Here is a 17,897-nt window from a genome sequence, read left to right as displayed (position 1 = left end):
TGAGATTGCAACTGCCATAAAGAGAGATGCTGGATGTCTTCCCGGGAGAACTGATTTAAACCCGAGACGTCAAGTCAGTGCCGTAATGTTGCGCAGCAGGAAAAACCTCGCAGCAGATACGAGGAATAACACAGATGTTGGAAAACCTGACGACACCGACAAGACCTGAAAAAGCAACTCTCATCCTATTCTTCTTAACGATCTTGACCCAAATCCATCTCAAGAGAACCGGAAAACCACCACTGAAAAGGCTAAGGAAAAGGCAATAGACTTAAAACTAGAAGAAGATACGGAGATTCAGGACGAAATCGATCGACAATACAGAACTGACGTCGATCAAACTGAAAAACCTACCATCGATCGACAACCTGAAAAACCCGTCGATCGACGGTCTACTCAACCCGAACCCGTAATTGAAAGAGTCTATAGGACTTTACCCCCTTTTCCTCCTAAAACGCAAACTAAGAAATCATTAGAAAACGCGATCTGCAAGAAAGCCTTAGACAAAATTTCTGTTGAGATGTCCCTTAGTGATGCTATAAAAATAGCACCTTCGATTATGAAGTATATAAAGGAGATGACATCTCCAAACTACCCATTGCAGAACATAGCGTTATGATGATTTCAGAAGAAGTAAGTGCTATGATTAAAGGAGAAACTCCAACAAAGAGACCAGATCCTGGTAGTTTCGTCCTAGATTGTAAAATAGAAAACACGTGCTTTCCTAGATCATTATGTGACCTCGGCTCTAGCGTGAACCTTATGCCTTACTCTGTTGCAGTAACGTTAGGATATAAAGAGTTTATGCCAACTCCGAACTCCCTGGTTTTAGCTGATAAATCTATTAGGGTACCCGAAGGAATTCTCGAAGATGTTCCCATAAAGATTAACGATTGCATCGTGCCTACGGATTTTGTTGTGTTGAAATAAAGACAAGAACCCAAAGACCCCCTCATTCTGGGTCGGCCATTCCTAGCTACAGCTGGAGCAATCATTGACGTCAAAGAAGGACGAATTAATTTGAACATAGGGGATATCTCGATGACTTTTGATATGGAAAAACTGATTAAGCGACCCCTAATAGATGACCAGGCCTTCTACGTGGAAAAAGTTTCTGAGGATGAAAAAGACTCTTTCCTAAATATGTGTTCAGACAACCCCTTAGAAGACACCCTTAACCACGTGGGAAATGAAATTTTCAGCATATCAGATAGGACAGACGATTACATGCGACTAATGGACGCTAGCATCGAAGTTGCAAACATAGAAGAAAATGACGACTCACAAGTTGTCATCGATCGATACCTACAAGATACCGTCGATCGACAACCTCCCTCGCAATCAAATTGGTCTAAAGATAAAGCACCAAAGGTAGAATTAAAACCTCTACCCAGCGGTCTTAAGTACGCTTACCTTTATGACCAGTCCTACCCTGTTATCGTCAATGCCAATCTCACTAGCGGAGAACTTGCTTTACTGCTGAATAAATTACGCAAGTACAGGAAAGCGATCGGGTATTCTCTCGATGACATTCCTGAAATCTCTCCCGATCTTTGCATGCATCGGATCAACTTGGAAGATGATGCTAAAACGTCAATAGAGCAGCAAAGGAGATTGAATCCGAATCTAAAGGAAGTAGTTAAAAAGGAAATTATAAAACTCCTTGATGCTGGAGTTATTTACCCTATTTCGGATAGCAAATGGGTAAGCCCCGTACATGTTGTACCCAAAAAGGGAGGTATCACTGTAGTGAAGAATGAAAAGGACGAACTCATTCCGACTCGTACCATTACTGGTCATCGGATGTGTATTGATTATAGGAAATTAAATGCCGCTACTAGGAAAGACCATTTTCCCCTTCCCTTTATTGATCAGATGCTGGAGAGATTAGCTAATCACCAGTATTACTGTTTTCTTGATGGATATTCTGGATTTTTCCAAATTCCTATACACCCGGATGATCAAGGAAAGACAACGTTTACATGCCCCTATAGAACTTTCGCATATCGCAGAATGCCATTTGGTCTATGTAACGCCCCCGCCACTTTCCAACGTTGCATGATGTCAATCTTTACGGATATGATCGAGGACTTCATGGAAGTATTCATGGATAACTTTTCAGTCTACGGATCAGATTTTAAGAGTTGCCTCGACAATTTATGCAAAGTATTGGAAAGATGCGAAGAAAAGAACCTTGTCCTAAACTGGGAAAAATGTCATTTCATGGTTAACGATGGAATAGTGTTAGGACATAAGGTTTCCGCCGCTGGTATAGAAGTAGATAGAGCTAAGATTGAAGTAATGACCAGTTTACCTCCACCCAAAACTGTTAAAGACGTGCGAGTTTTCTTGGACACGCCGGATTTTACAGGAGATTTATACTGGACTTCAGCAAAATCGCTAGACCTTTAAATAACCTATTATGCAAGGATATTAAATTCGATTTTACCCCTGAATGCATGAAAGCTTTTGAAGATTTAAAGAAATCCCTTATCACTGCCCACGTAGTACAAGCCCCCGACTGGAATCTTCCTTTCGAAATCATGTGCGATGCGAGCGATTTCGCAATTGGAGCAGTTTTAGGCCAAAAGAAAGACAAAAAGCTACATGCCATTTACTACGCCAGCCGCACGCTTGATGAAGCGCAACAGAATTACGCAACAACAGAAAAGGAACTAGTTTACGCTTTTGAAAAATTCCGTCAATACTTAATTGGCTCACGAGTGATAGTTCACACTGATCACGCTGCCATCAAATATTTAATGCAAAAGAAAGATGCTAAACCTCGACTCATACGCTGGATTCTACTACTCCAAGAATTTGACATCGAAATTAAGGATAAGAGAGGAGTAGATAATGGAGTCGCTGACTATATTTTCCGGATAAGGATAGAGGATGATGTCCCTATAGACGACTTCTTTCCCACATAGAATGTTGCACACTTAGATACATCTTTTGTCGGTCAAATATCTCTCACATCGGAAGATCTATCGATCGATGAGAGAGATGGCATATCGGTCGATTTACGTATTGATACATCGATCGATGACGAGACTGATGTAACTTCTCAACTCTCCAATGACCAAGATCACGAACCCCCGTCTATTAAAATCAACTTCAATTTACAAGTTAATGTTTCCGGTGATGAGATTAATCTTACACCTGAGGAATTATCACAACGGGAGGTAGACGCGATTAGTAGAAACTAGGATAACTGACCCTGGTATGCCGACATAGTTAACTATTTGGCAGCTGAGGTTGAGCCAGACGAACTCAAGGGATATATGAGGAAGAAATTTTTCAGAGAAGTAAGACGCTATCATTGGGATGAACCTTACCTCTATAAGCATTGTTCTGATGGCATATACAGACGATGCGTATCCGAAGCTGAAATTCCGGACATTATTTACCAATGTCACGGAGCTGATTATGCAGGACATTTCGCTACCTTTAAAACGGTTTCGAAAATTCTCCAAGCAGGATTTTGGTGGCCGACCACTTTTCGCGATGTCCACGCATTTATAACCCAATGTGACAGATGCCAAAGACGTGGAAAAATCAGCAAAAGACACGAAATGAAACAGAAGTTCATTCTTGAAGTTGAAGTCTTTGATTGCTGGGGTATCGATTTTTGGGACCCTTCCCGTCTTCATATGGAAACAAATATATACTAGTCGCTGTAGACTACGTATCCAAATGGGTCGAAGCAGTAGCTTCTCCTACCAATGACGCATCTGTGGTTATTAAACTCTTCAAGAGTATAATCTTTCTGAGATTTGGAGTTCTAAGAGTAGTCATTAGTGACGGTGGTACTCATTTCATTAACAAAATCTTTGATAGATTACTTAAAAAGAATGGTGTTCATCATAGAGTAGCTACACCTTACCACCCACAAACTAGTGGACAAGTAGAAGTCTCTAACCGGCAAATTAAGGAAATCTTAGAGAAAACCGTAGGAACCTCCAGAAAAGATTGGTCTAGGAAACTAGATAATGCACTTTGGGCCTACAGGACCGCCTACAAAACGCCGTTAGGAACAACACCATTCCACCTCCTTTATGGCAAATCATGTCATTTACCAGTCGAACTGGAACACAAAGCAGCTTGGGCTACCAAACTTTTGAACTTTGATATCAAACCAGCTGCAGAAAGGAGACTCATCCAGCTTAACGAGCTTGATGAAATCAGACATTTAGCTTTCGAAATTTCGAAAATTTATAAAGAAAGGACTAAAGCTTATCACGATAAAAAGATCATATCCCGGCATTTCGAACCAGATGATCAAGTCCTCCTTTATAACTCTAGATTAACTTTATTTCCTGGAAAGCTAAAATCCCGTTAGTCTGGACCCTTCACCGTAACGAACGTTCAACCCTCCGGAGCTATCACCTTACAAAATGATAAAGGCCAAGAATTTACAGTGAACGGCCAACGAGTTAAGCATTATTGGGCAAAACCACCAGCAAAAGTGCCCATGGTGCTGTATGAACCTGATAATTAGTTTAATCAGGAAGTCGAACTAAAGACTTAAAAATTAAGCGCTGAATGGGAGGCAACCCATTTTATTTCAAAAAATAAAAAATAGTAATAAAATTTTTTTATTATATTTAATAGTAATTAATAGTAATTTATGTATTTCTTCTTATTATTAGCATTATTTAGGAGCTTTAGAAATTAGGATTTGTCTTTAAAGAGGACATCGATCGACGAGGCATCACTGCCATCGATCTATGCGGGTATATCGATGGTTAAAACACTTATTTCACTCGATATCGGCCCATTCCTCTTCCTCATTTGCAACCGAAACCGAAAACAAAAACAACCCTTTTCTCTCTCGATTCTTGACGGATTTCGTCCGTTCTTCGCCTAAATCCACTTGATTTTTCACTCTGAAACTGTTAAATCCACTCCCGAAATCAGCATTCAAGGTATGCACTCGAAATTTTCAATTTTTCGAAACATTAGGGTTTTCGTTTTGAGTTAGACTAGAACGCTTGATTTGGTGTGATTGAGAGAAGTTTTTGTAGTTCATATTGCTTATTTAGAGTTCGGTTTGTGATTTCTATGCCTTTTAATTCGTATAAACACGATTTGGAGTTGAGGGATGTTGCAGGTTTCGCGATTCGACATCGGTCGATGCGACCGCTGATCTCTTGTTCGATTGTTCCGACACGACAATATCGATCGATATTCAGTACAACCCATCGATCGATACTACCTTTTATCGACAAAGCTAACTTTCTTTTCTTCTTGGTTTCAGATGAGCAGTTCAGAAACAAACGCACGAAACCGAGAAATCAGGACGAAAAAGAGGTTCGACGAGACTAGCAGCTCCACCAACCCACAGCGCCCTCCATGGCCTCGCACCAAAAACACACCCGTCGATGTCTCGGGCTATGATGATCCTAAGGCAGCAATCAACAGCAACGAGTGCCGTCAGCGTCCCCTGTCCGACAACTGGGACGACTACGACAGCCTCTTCTACAATGCTTGGCTGGGAGTCTCTATCGAGCCCACCAAATTCCTCGACCGACGCATCCTAAAGAAGCTCGGGATCGAGAGAGATATTCAGGACATGATCACACAGCTCGGACTCGGTACCATGCCCTCTCGCGCTTACGACCTGTACCCCGATCTCGTCCGCCAGTTAATGGCCACTGTCGAGGTCACCTACAGGACTTCATCAGCGAGGGTAGCGGGAGATTGTTCTTTGACCTTCTTCGCCAGAGGGACACGGTACAGGATCACTATCACCAACTTCTGCCGCATCTACAGTTTCGATGAGAGCATCGCCTCCTACACGGTCCCACCTTTCCCACACCTCGAGAGATTCTGGGACATCGTCGGCACAGGAGTTTGGGACACAAACAGGGCCGTGCTATCAGACATCCGCCATCCTGCACTTCGCTACTTCCTACGGCTCCTTGCAAACACACTGGTTTGCAAGATGGAGCCCAACAAGGTCAGGATAAAGGAGCTCACATTACTTTTCTGCGCAGTGAATGGCGTGGTGGATTTGGTTGAGTTGGACGAGGACGGCGAAGTAAGCCCGCCGAACCTCGGAGCTGTCTTTGCCGCGCACTTGGTGGAGTTGAAGAAGAAGCCCTTCACCAGAAAGGGTAAGAAGAAGAAGGAGACAGTTGGGAGTCTTCTGACCCCGATTTTCCAGTATCTCGGCATCCACCTCGACCCTCACTCTGCCGACCGCGACCACGCCTTCCTCGACGAGCAGCACTTGGTGCACTCGCTATGGCTCGAGGAAGGGAAACTCTGGCGCTTCAGGATCTGCGATGAGCATCGCCTTCTACCCCTACCGGATAGGAGGATCACTGATTTCGGGAACAGCGTGGAGCAGCTTCGATGCATGCCAGACGAGGCATTTCTCCGCAACCCCCGGAACATGTCACGCCGACCTCCCAGCATTCGCTGTACCAGAGCTCAGGACGCACAGGCACCGCCTCTCCCCGACTTCCCGAACATACTGGACATCCCTATGCACGACCAGGGAGACTTTCAGAGGTTCGTGGTGGACGCTCTTCAGGCCATCTGGGCTAGAGTGTCTTGTCGGAGCAGGAGAGCTACCGGAGCGCAGGCACCAGCAGCAGCACGCAGGGACCCTTCCCCGGAGGACGATGAGGCGACGGACGAGGACACCGACTAGTCCTCATATATCTATCTCTTATCTTCCTATTATGAACTTGTTTATTTATTTTCTGAACTTGTAGGATTTATGTTCTTAAACTTATATCTTATGTCTGAGAATGCTTATTATTTCTTATGCTTGGTTGTCTAACAGAGCTAACATTAGGCAGGAACTTCAAGTTCGACTCACAGCACATGCAAAAATTTTGTGCTTCGCCATCGATCGATATGGAGAGGATTACATCGATCGATTCTCGGCGAGTAACATCGAACGATATGGAGAGGATTACATCGATCGATGTGTAGTACGGATAGGTACTTCATTTTTACTCTAACATTCTCAAACATCTAACTTGCTTTTAACCTACCCTTGGGCACTTTGCACCGGGACAGTGCAATTTAAGTCTGGGGGAGGTAGTTACTAACACCACTTTCTTGAGTTTTTGTCAAAAATCTTTTCAAAAATAATTTTATTGAGTCAAGAAGGGGATTATGAACTAATGATTTCTACTTGAATGTCTAACCACTTTCTAGCACCATTCTAGATTTACTGATTGCAGATAATACTATAGATGCTAAAGTGGATCAACCAGTCAACTATACACACTTGCTAGCTTGTTAGAAAGAACCAAAGCTAACCTCCAACACTAACCTGACTTCACTGCTTGTCTTGGGGCTTGGTATACATGGGATCGGATTCTTCAGACAAGTCTGGAAGGTAAAGCCTTGTGTAGAATTAGATATCACATTCTTCTCTCTAATTCCGACCCTATATTAGTTAGTAATTAACAAAAAAAAAATAATAATAATAAGATCTATTGTTTAATTAGGATGAGTCTGAACATGACTTGGTGACTAAAACCATTAAGGCTTGATTCATAAAAGACTCCTATAAAGAGTTCGAAACGGGACTTGGAGGCGGCAATCTTCAAGGCTCGCTTTCACAAAGAACTCTTGGATATAGGTCAAAAAGAAGTGAACAGAGCTTGGTGGCAACCACCATTAAGTTTTGATTCATGGAAGCCTGTCCAATCTTGGTCACTGATCCTGAAATGGAAGCAGACTTTGACCCAAGAGAGAAATTAGAGAGAGAAATTAGGAACTAACTTTTACCTGCAGTTCCAGATATTTGTCTGAAATCCTTGCATCCTGTGATCGATACTTCCAAGGTAAAGCTTACACTTTTTACATTGAGAAATGAGGTTGGTTGAGGAGATTGATAATAAGATTAGTTAATATTGTTGGCTAGATGACTTTAGTTGCTAAGCTAGGATGTTGCATAATGTATTTCTGTAAGAAGGAACTTTAGATGTGGAATGCAATATTATAGAGGTGATAATTTCAATGTTTCAAATCTATGAGTCCCTGATGTTTTCAACCCTCTTCCAGAGAGACTGTCTGTTGGTTTGACTTGAGGACAAGTCAAAAGATAAGTCTGGGAGAGTTGATATACCATGATTTTCACCCGTTTTTATACATGGTATATAAAAGTTTTAAGACGTATTAATCATGTTTTAGAGTCTTTTCAAAGCAATTACAGGTTTATTCACCTGATGGAAGGATATGATACTTTTGGGACATTTTGGAATGCTTTTACGCAAGGAAAATCGATCGACGCTTGAAGAGCAACATCGGTCGATCATAATCACTTACCATCGATCGACAAACATACATGTGCATCGATCGATGCCCAGTCACACGAACGAGATCGCAAATTAAAAGATTTCATTTCCCAGAAGATCTATTATTTGCAACTTAAGTTCCTAGCCGCCTGTTAGGCTATATGTACTAGGGTTTTGTATCATTTTTAGGTAGACACTTGCAAAAGGACCTAGTTTGGAGAATGAGCATTTTGGCTACCATTAGAAGAGCTTAGGATTGGAGAGATAGATCTGAGACTGCAAAACAGAGAAGATCTTGAACTCCTTTATTTCTATTACTCTATCTATCTGTGTTCTATGTTTCATTTAAGTTTATTTCACACCATCATGACTTTGTCTCTCATGAATATGTTTGAGTAAACTAATTGTTAGATTTAGGTTTCTCACCATGGTTGAAATTATGTACTGCTAATATGACTATTAAAAAGGTGTTTTGATTGTTCTTTCATTGCTTGTGAACTTAATGCTAAAATTAAGATTGATCACCTTCATTTTAAATCTTAGGATTAATTGAGTCCAACTAACCGTTTCTCCTCAATTCCTGAACCCAATTGCGTGATCTAACTAACTCAGGCGCAACGACAGTTGGTCTGAGAAGGTTTGAGGACAAGTTAAACCCGTTCGCAAAGCTCGCTAGAATAACCATCGATCGACGCAACTATCGTTCTGTCGATCGATCGTTACAAAGCTGTATCGGTCGATGAACACAAAATCACATCGATCGACACTCTCTCGAGATTAAAATACGACAGTTGAGATCCGAGATCTAGCGAAGATAACCTATCCAGTCAAATCATTGTTTATTTCAAAAACCATCAAACCCTTTAGTCTAAACTAAGTGCGTACATTTCATACCTGAGATTTACCTGAATCTAGCTACTTTCCCATTCTTGAAACCACTTCAATTCAATCTATCGTTTCACTATTATTTTCGATTTATCATTTACTGCTTTTAAAACTATTAAAACCTTTTAGTCTATCTTCATTTCTAATTATTTAAGTCTGTTGAGTAATCCTAGAGTCTCTGTGGACTCGATCCCTAAGTACTACATCTGAACCTCTTTTGATGAGAGTAACACTCTTTAGGGTAATTTGAGTGATATCACCGATCATAACATTATCTGAAATCTGTCTCCCAGCAACAAAGGCTGACTGGATTTCCGATATCAAACCTGGTAGCACTTTTTTTTAACCTCTGGCACAAGACTTTAGAGATTATCTTGTAGCTGACATTGCACAGGCTAATGGGTCTAAACTGAGCCATTGCATTAGGCTTTGTTTTCTTCGGGATGAGACATATATTTGTGTCATTCAATCCATTTGCCACCGTCCCCTCAAAAAGGAATTTATTAACCATAAGAGTTAAATCTTCCTTTACTATATCCCAAAATTTCTGGTAGAAAAGCGCAGTCATCCCATATGGTCCTGGTGCCTTCTCTGGGTGCATGGTAAAAAGCGCTAATTTGACCTCCCATTCAGATACCAGAGCTGTAAGGTTGTCATTCATAGCACCAGTTATCGTCGTTGGCACTTGAGCTAGCGCCTCCTCAATTTCCTCCGGATTCGATGATTCAAAAATCTGCCTAAAGTAACTAGTAGCAATGGATACTAGTCCTTCTTCATCCTCAACAATATTTCCATTCTCATCTAAAAGCTGTGTGATCTTATTTCTTGCTCTTCTTTGCTTCGTTAAGGCATGAAATTATTTTGTATTTCTATCTCCTTCTCTCAACCAAAACACCCGATTCTTCTGCTTCCAGAACATCTCTTCCGCTTTAAGAGCATCTGAGAGTTCCTTCAGGGCTGCTGCAATTTCCTCAGTTGTGGCATTATCATCTGCATACAAGCCTTCCACCTTTTCTTTAAGCTCCTCCACTAATTTTGCCGAATTGACATGATTTTGCTTTTGCCATTCACTCAAGGCTCTCCTGCAGCTGGAAATATGTTCCATAATAGTCGCATTGGGAGGAAGATCAGGAGATTTCCATCCCTCAAGGATAACTTGTCGTAGCTCCTCATTATCCAACTATCTTTTATCAAACTTAAACTTTTTGGATCTTCTCGTTGGCTTTATGAGTATGTCTGCAAGAATCGGACGATGGTCCGATCTCCATAGCCTCATGTACTTTACAGTCGAGTGGGGAAACTTCTCATGCCAGTCTGCATTTCCTACTGCTCTGTCTAAACGACAACGAACTGTTGATCCTTCTGCTCTCTTCCCCACCCAAGAGAGCATATCTCCCGTGAAAGAAAATTCTATCATACCACAATCATTAAGTATTTGCTTGAAAGGAAGAAAGAAACTATCAGGGCGTTGTCTTCCTTCTACTTTCTCATTATGACATGTTATTTCATAAAAATCTTTTATCATGGACCAAGGTCCATTTCTTGTTGAGAAACGCGTAAGCCGTTCTCAAACTTTATCTCGTCTTTCTAATACAGGGTCTCTATAAACAAACGTCATATAGATCATATAAACAAACGTCCTATAGTTTAAATGTTAATGTTATTCAAATAAGATATATGTAAATAGTATGATAAAAATATTACAATGTATTTAACAGCTTATATGCATCGAGAAATCTATATAATATTTTAGAATATAGATTAATATTTTTAAAATTTATGAATATGTTTATGAACATAATTATAACAATTATAATTATAAATAACTAAATAACTAATAAGATGTTATAGTTATAAAGTAAACATAAATAATAAAATCAACAAATTAATAATCAACAAATTAATAATATCAAAAAATCATAATTCAAATAAGAAAATTATATAAATCAATTAAATTTTTAGTTTAAAAGTCATTATAAATTAAGTTCAATTATTAATACAGCGCGCGAGTATAAAATCTTGATTTTATACCCACGCTACGCGCAAATCTAAATTAATAATTTAGTTTAGTTTTATAATAACTTTTAAGCTAACAATTTAATTGTTTTATCTAATTTTATTATTTGAAATATGATATTTGATTGTAATAATTATGTTTATTTATAATTATACAATGTTATTAGCTATTTAGTTATTTGTATTTATAGATGCAATAATTATCTTTATAAACATATTGATAGTTTTTGAAAATATTAAATTATGTTTTAAAATATTATGTAGATTACTCAATGCATGTAAAATGTTAAAACATTATAATATTTTTATCAAAAAATTATATATTTTATTTGAATAACATAAGCGATTAAACTATATGCATAATATCTAAGTTTGCTTTATACTCAGAAAAACATTATAATTAATGTGTGGTTATTATTCATACATATATATATATATATACATATAGTATAATATTTAGATTTAAAATTTAATCACAAGAAATATTTTGATAAACTTTAATTAATATTAAATAATCTTTTTAAGATAATATAAATTTAAAGTAAATTTAATGAATAAAACAAATGTTAAGTAATATTTTATTTAGTGAATTAATAAAAGAAAAATTGCCACAAATAGCACATTCATAGTACCACTTTTCATGTTTACACTAACCACTTTTATCCTCACTTTTAATGAAGGGTAAAAGACAATTATACCCTTAGAGTTAACTAATCTAGACTTAGGCTTTAGAGTTGAGGAGTGGTGGGGTAGGGTTTTTGGAATGTGAAATTTAGGATTCTAATAAATATATAAATAAATACTTTAAAAATATATTAAAAATTAGAAAAATAGTTTCAAACATGATTTTCATTTTTAAAAAAGAAATTTGAAAAAAAAAACTAAAAGAAATTCGAAAAAAGAATTTCAAAAAAAAATTATAAAAAATTTCGAATTTGAAAAAGTATAATTCGAAAACATAAAAAAAAAAATTTTACTTATTTTTAAAATAATGATTTATTATATATATAAATAACAAGGGCATAAGAGTCTTTTGCCACTTAACGAGGAATGTATTTTTGAAAATATCTTCTTAGTGGTGGTAAAAATGAAAAAATGGTACCATGAAAGTGGTAAACATGTAATTTTCCCTTAATAAAATAGAGAACCTAAAATATAATATTTATGGGAAATTTTCATGTTTACTAGTTTCATGGTACCATTATTCATCTTTAACCACTAAAGAGACATTTTCAAAAATACTTTTTTCATTAAGTGGCAAAAGACTATTATATAATTGTTCTCTATATATATAATAAATAATTGTTTAAATAAAAAGTAAGAAATAAAATAAAAGATATATATTTGTTTTCGTATCTTTAAATTTTATATTATTTTTTTTGATTTGTTTGTAAAATTTCAAAATATTTAATATATATATATATATCTACGAATCAATTTAATTTTAATGATTTATTATGGAATCCTTATTTGATGTTGAATTCCATTTTGTATTATTAATTTTGGAAATTTTAGCATATTAAAAAGGAAAATTACAAGTTTACCACTTTCAAGCTATCATTTTTTCATTTTTAGCACCACTAAATATAAATTTTCAAAAATATATTTTTCATTAAGTGGCAAAAGACTCTTATGCCCTTGTTCTTTATATATATAATAAATCATTATTTAAATAAATAAAAATCTAAAAAATAAAAATTAATTTTTTTAATAATTTTTTCGAATTATACTATTTCGATATTCAAACCCTAAACCCTAAAACTCATCTATAAACCGTAAACCATCAATCCTAATTTTTTTTAGAAATACGAACCCTAAAACTTTCAACCTTTAACCCTAAACATCAACTCTAAATCTTAAACCCTAAACCCTAAACTTCAACTCTAAACCCTAAACCATAAACACTAAACCCTAAACTATCACTAAACCCTAAACCCTAAAAAATAAACTCAAAACCTTAAACCCTAAAAAAATTAACCCTAAACCCAAAAACATCAACTCTAAACCATAAACCTTCAACTCTAAACCCTAAACCCTAAAACCCTAGAGTTGATGTTTTAGGGTTTAGATATGAAGGTTTACGGTTTTAGGGTTTACGTTTAGGGTTTAGAGTTGATGTTTAGGGTTTAGGGCTTAGGGTTTAGATTTGATGTTTCATGGTTTAGGGTTTAGAGTTGATGATTTAGGGTTTAAAGTTGATGTTTTACGTTTAGATTTAGAGTTTAGGGTTTACGTTTAAGGTTTAGAATTGACGTTTTAGGGTTTAGATTTGAAGGTTTAGGATTTAGGATTTAGTGTTGATGTTTCGGGGTTTAGGATTTAGAGTTGATCTTTCATGGTTTAGGGTTTAGAGTTGATGTTTTAACCTTGTTTGATATTAGTTTCTATTATATTTTAAATGATTTTATGGAATTTTTAAATCTTAATCAAAATATAATTAGTTGTTTTTCACTGATGTATGTTATTTATGAATAGTTTCAATAGCATATAGCCTAAATTTTGAAAATCATGAGTTAAATTTATAGTTATAATTGTTTCAATCATTGCATTTTAAATAATTATTATTTTTACTTAATTTCTGTTAAATTTCAAAATTGTTATTTTATATATATAAGTTAATATATTTTATAATGTTTTTACTTTTGTTAGTTTGCCTTATTCGATGTTGATTTCTTTTTTATTATGAAATAAACAAGTTCTTGGAAACATTAACATATTTAAAAATAAAAAATTAAAATACTTATTTATCATAATACGATCGGTTGTTTTAAATCCTACGTGAACGCTATCTATGGCTTATAGTCTCAACTTTTATATAGTATAAATTAGATTTTATACTCGCACTTTTATATAGTATAGATTAGATTTTACACTCGCGCTACGCGCAAGTCTATATTAATAATTTAGTTTAAAAATTGTAATAATTTAATTTTCTAAAAATATAATCAATTTATATAAATTTAAATTTTTTGAATTCATATTTAAAATATCATTTAAAGACTTTAACATATGTTTGTCTATAAAAAATATATACTTTTTAAATTAACACTTCTTAGCATCTAGTGTTTTTATTTATAGATGTATATATTGTATTTATAAACGTATTTATATTGTTTATAAGATATAATGTTTTAAATTTTCAAATATTATGTAATTTTCTTGATATTGTAAATATTTTTACCATACATGACACATTTGATATATCTTTGGATTTAATGCGAAAATGATTAATCTATCTGCATAATATTTAAATTTTATTTGTACTAAACAAAGTTTTACAAATAATGTATAACTATTATATTTTTATTGTGTGCACAAACATACTTAAAAACTTTATTTGATATCTTAAATATGTATGTGAAGGTATAATATTTAGATATAAATATAAATTACAATTAATATTTTACTGAGTTTTGCCTATTGTTAACTACTTTTCTTGGATAATAAAAATGAAAATAAAATGAATTTTAATTAATTTTATATAAATTTATTATTGAGGTAACAATATAATCAATTCAGAGCATAAGATTTATCTTATACTTGGTCTAATTAATTATATTATATAGTAGGGAATCTTGTATGATTGTATATTTTTTTTGTAATATATAAAATTTTGATCTTTGTAAGAAAAGAATAAAAGTTAATCTGTACTAAAACAAATAATGTTTGTTTCTGTTGCTGTTTTACATAAATATTCTTAAGTATTTCTTAAAGTTATTACATAATTAAAAAAAAATTCGTCTAAGCCAATAAATTTTGCATATAGTATATTATATTATAAATGAATATTGATCATTCTTCCTATTCTTTTGTAAGTTATCATTCATATTACAATTTATTGTTGGTATTAAATAAAAATTTATTTGCAATTAAACTAATTTATAAGACATGAGCCTTTAGATTCTTAATTTTTGTCCATTTATGTTATAAACATTATTATCTAAATAGATTTTTCAACCAAACTTGTATGAGATAATTATTAATTTATTATATGGAACCTATCGGTGAACTATTATATGTTTATAAGAAATCATCATTTAGTTTTCTTTATTGTAAATGACATCTAATATATTAAAACAGAAGTCATGACTTCTTTTCATGTGTGATTTTTTTAGTTTGGACCATTCTTAGAAAATATCATATTTTACATAAGTTCATTATTATATCTTTTAATATCTTTATCTTTTTATTTGAAATACAAATGAATATATTTAAAATGTTCTAACAAAATCTTTTTAAAATCTTCTTAGAATCTTTTTAAATTTACTTTCAAAAATTAGTTATTTTTAATTTAAATTTACATAAAATATAATTAGAAATTAAAATTGAATATAGTTTTGGTTTATAAACGAAAATTTAAATAAAATGAAATTAGTTAATTTCAAAAATACATTTACTAATAATTTTTAAAGATTTTGTTAGAAATAAATATTTATTTCTATTTTAATTTTTTCAAATTTGTTTTCTAATAAAATAAAAATCATGATTTTTTGATGAGTGATATTTTTATTTGGACCATCAATTAAATTTTCTATTAAATGTATATCACTAATGCTAATATATATAATATTTTTAACTACTTTAATCATAATATCTTTTATATTTTTTATTTTTTTAAAAAATATTTAAAATTTTAACAAATCTCTTGAAAAAGATTATAATAAGATCTTAATTTTCATAAATTGAATATAAACATTTTCAACTAATTTTGTAATTAGTTATGAAATGTTACTAAAATAATAAAATTATATCCTATTTTATCAATTTTGTAATAATATCTATCATTTTAAAATAAAAGCGTTATATTGAACAAAATATGATAAAATTATTTTAAATTGATAAGTTAACATATTTTATTTTCATAAATATAAAATATTTATGCTAAAAATATAATATGTTGGTAGAATGGGTTAATATTAGTAAACTATATAACACATGTATAAAAATTTATCTAATCTTAAACTTTTTAATATACAGTAATTTATTATATAAAATTAATTAACATTAAAAAATTACTAAAAAAATCTAGCGATTTGAATTATGAATCATGATTATAATAAATTAAATACAAAATTATTTTCATATATGTTGTTTCATGCATTAAAAAATTTAGTTTAGTAATCAAACGCAAATTCAATAGAACAAATATATAATAAGCAACATATATATGTGATGATTTTAATTTACAGCATGAAAACTATAAAATTATTATATTTGGCATAATTATACAAACATTTAAATATGTGAGTAACATTAAAAATATATAATAATTATGTAAAACAAATATATATATATATATATATATATAAATGTGAAAATATATACCCGCACGTTTGTGCGGGTGGAAATCTAGTTAATCTCTTAAAAGATCAGGTAAACGTGGATTGCTTCGTATTAGCGTATTTTGATTAGTTTATACGAAGGTTTTGATTGAAGTTAACTTACAAACTCTGTGTCAAAACATAAGATAATATTATTGGCTAAAATTTTGATGAGTAAATAAATTGGTTATATTTTTGGATTTTCAATACGTAGTTTGAAATTTATATATAAAGTGATTTTTAATAATATGTATTTTACATAAGTGGAATTATCTTCCATGCGGTTCTTTTTTTAATAAACTTCTTGTAAATGTGTTAAATGCACATTGGATATTCTTCCATAGATAAACTCTCTCTCTCTCTCTCTCTCTCTCTCTCTCTCTCTCTCTCTCTCTCTCTCTCTCTCTCTCTCTCTCTCTCTCTCTCTCTCTCTCTCTCTCTCTCTCAGTTACAGCAGAGAAGCTAGCAGAGAGGAGCCAAACATCAATGGCGGCCAACAATTTCGCGACGAAGCTAGCAGAGAGGAGCCAAACATCAATGGCTGTCAACAATTTTGCGACGAAGCTAAGCAAACCACGAAGAGAAACACAGTGATCTCATGTTCTTCATCTTCCTCAACTCCATTTTCACTTGCTTCATCGCCAAGTTCGCATCTTTCTTCGGCCTCAAGCAAATCTTCCTCCTCTGTCCGAAGCTAGATTGTATCTTCCATACCGAAACCCAGAAAACAGACTCACTTACAGATAGCTGCTATGTCCAGACCATGTGGCGGAGCTAGCGAGTCTCAGTTTTTGCAAAATGCACGGGAAGTTATTATCCAAGTCGGCGAACTTGTGCGCGGAGTGTTCGGATCGAGAAGTGAGAAGCGTTATTGGTTTAGGGTTCTGCTCTTGTTGCGAGAAGCGCTTGGGAGAAAGACACTACCCTAGTTACTTGCTTGTCAAGTTATCTGTTTGTGGGAAAACTCTTGTGGACAGAGAAAACAAGGATTGATATTAGAGATGATCGATGATGATAAGATTCGAGATGGGTTCGAGATAGGGAGAGAATCTCATAGTTTCCATCTACAACAATCATTTTCTTGGGAATGAAGACAGAGATCCCTGAAGCTAAACCAAGAGTTCCATAGGATAAACAAAGGGATGATGATGCCTAAAACTATTGGTTTTACCACAAAAAAAATTGAAATAGAGAACATACATAGCAGAGGTTTATATATATTTATATAGATGGACACGCTTCTTGTATAGTTCATCAACTTTTTGATCAAGTGCATGTTGTACTTCAAAAAAGCTGTAACCAGAGTTGAATCTAATGAAAACAAAGAAAGCATACATGTTCACAGAAAAAAGCGTTTCGAACAGAAAAAAAAAAGATTAGAACATAAAAACGTCAAATTCCAGAAAAAAAA

The sequence above is a fragment of the Brassica napus genome, chromosome A5 (assembly GCF_020379485.1).
Source record: "Brassica napus cultivar Da-Ae chromosome A5, Da-Ae, whole genome shotgun sequence".
In the NCBI taxonomy this organism is placed as follows: domain Eukaryota; kingdom Viridiplantae; phylum Streptophyta; class Magnoliopsida; order Brassicales; family Brassicaceae; genus Brassica; species Brassica napus.
This window is presented reverse-complemented; position numbering follows the sequence as displayed.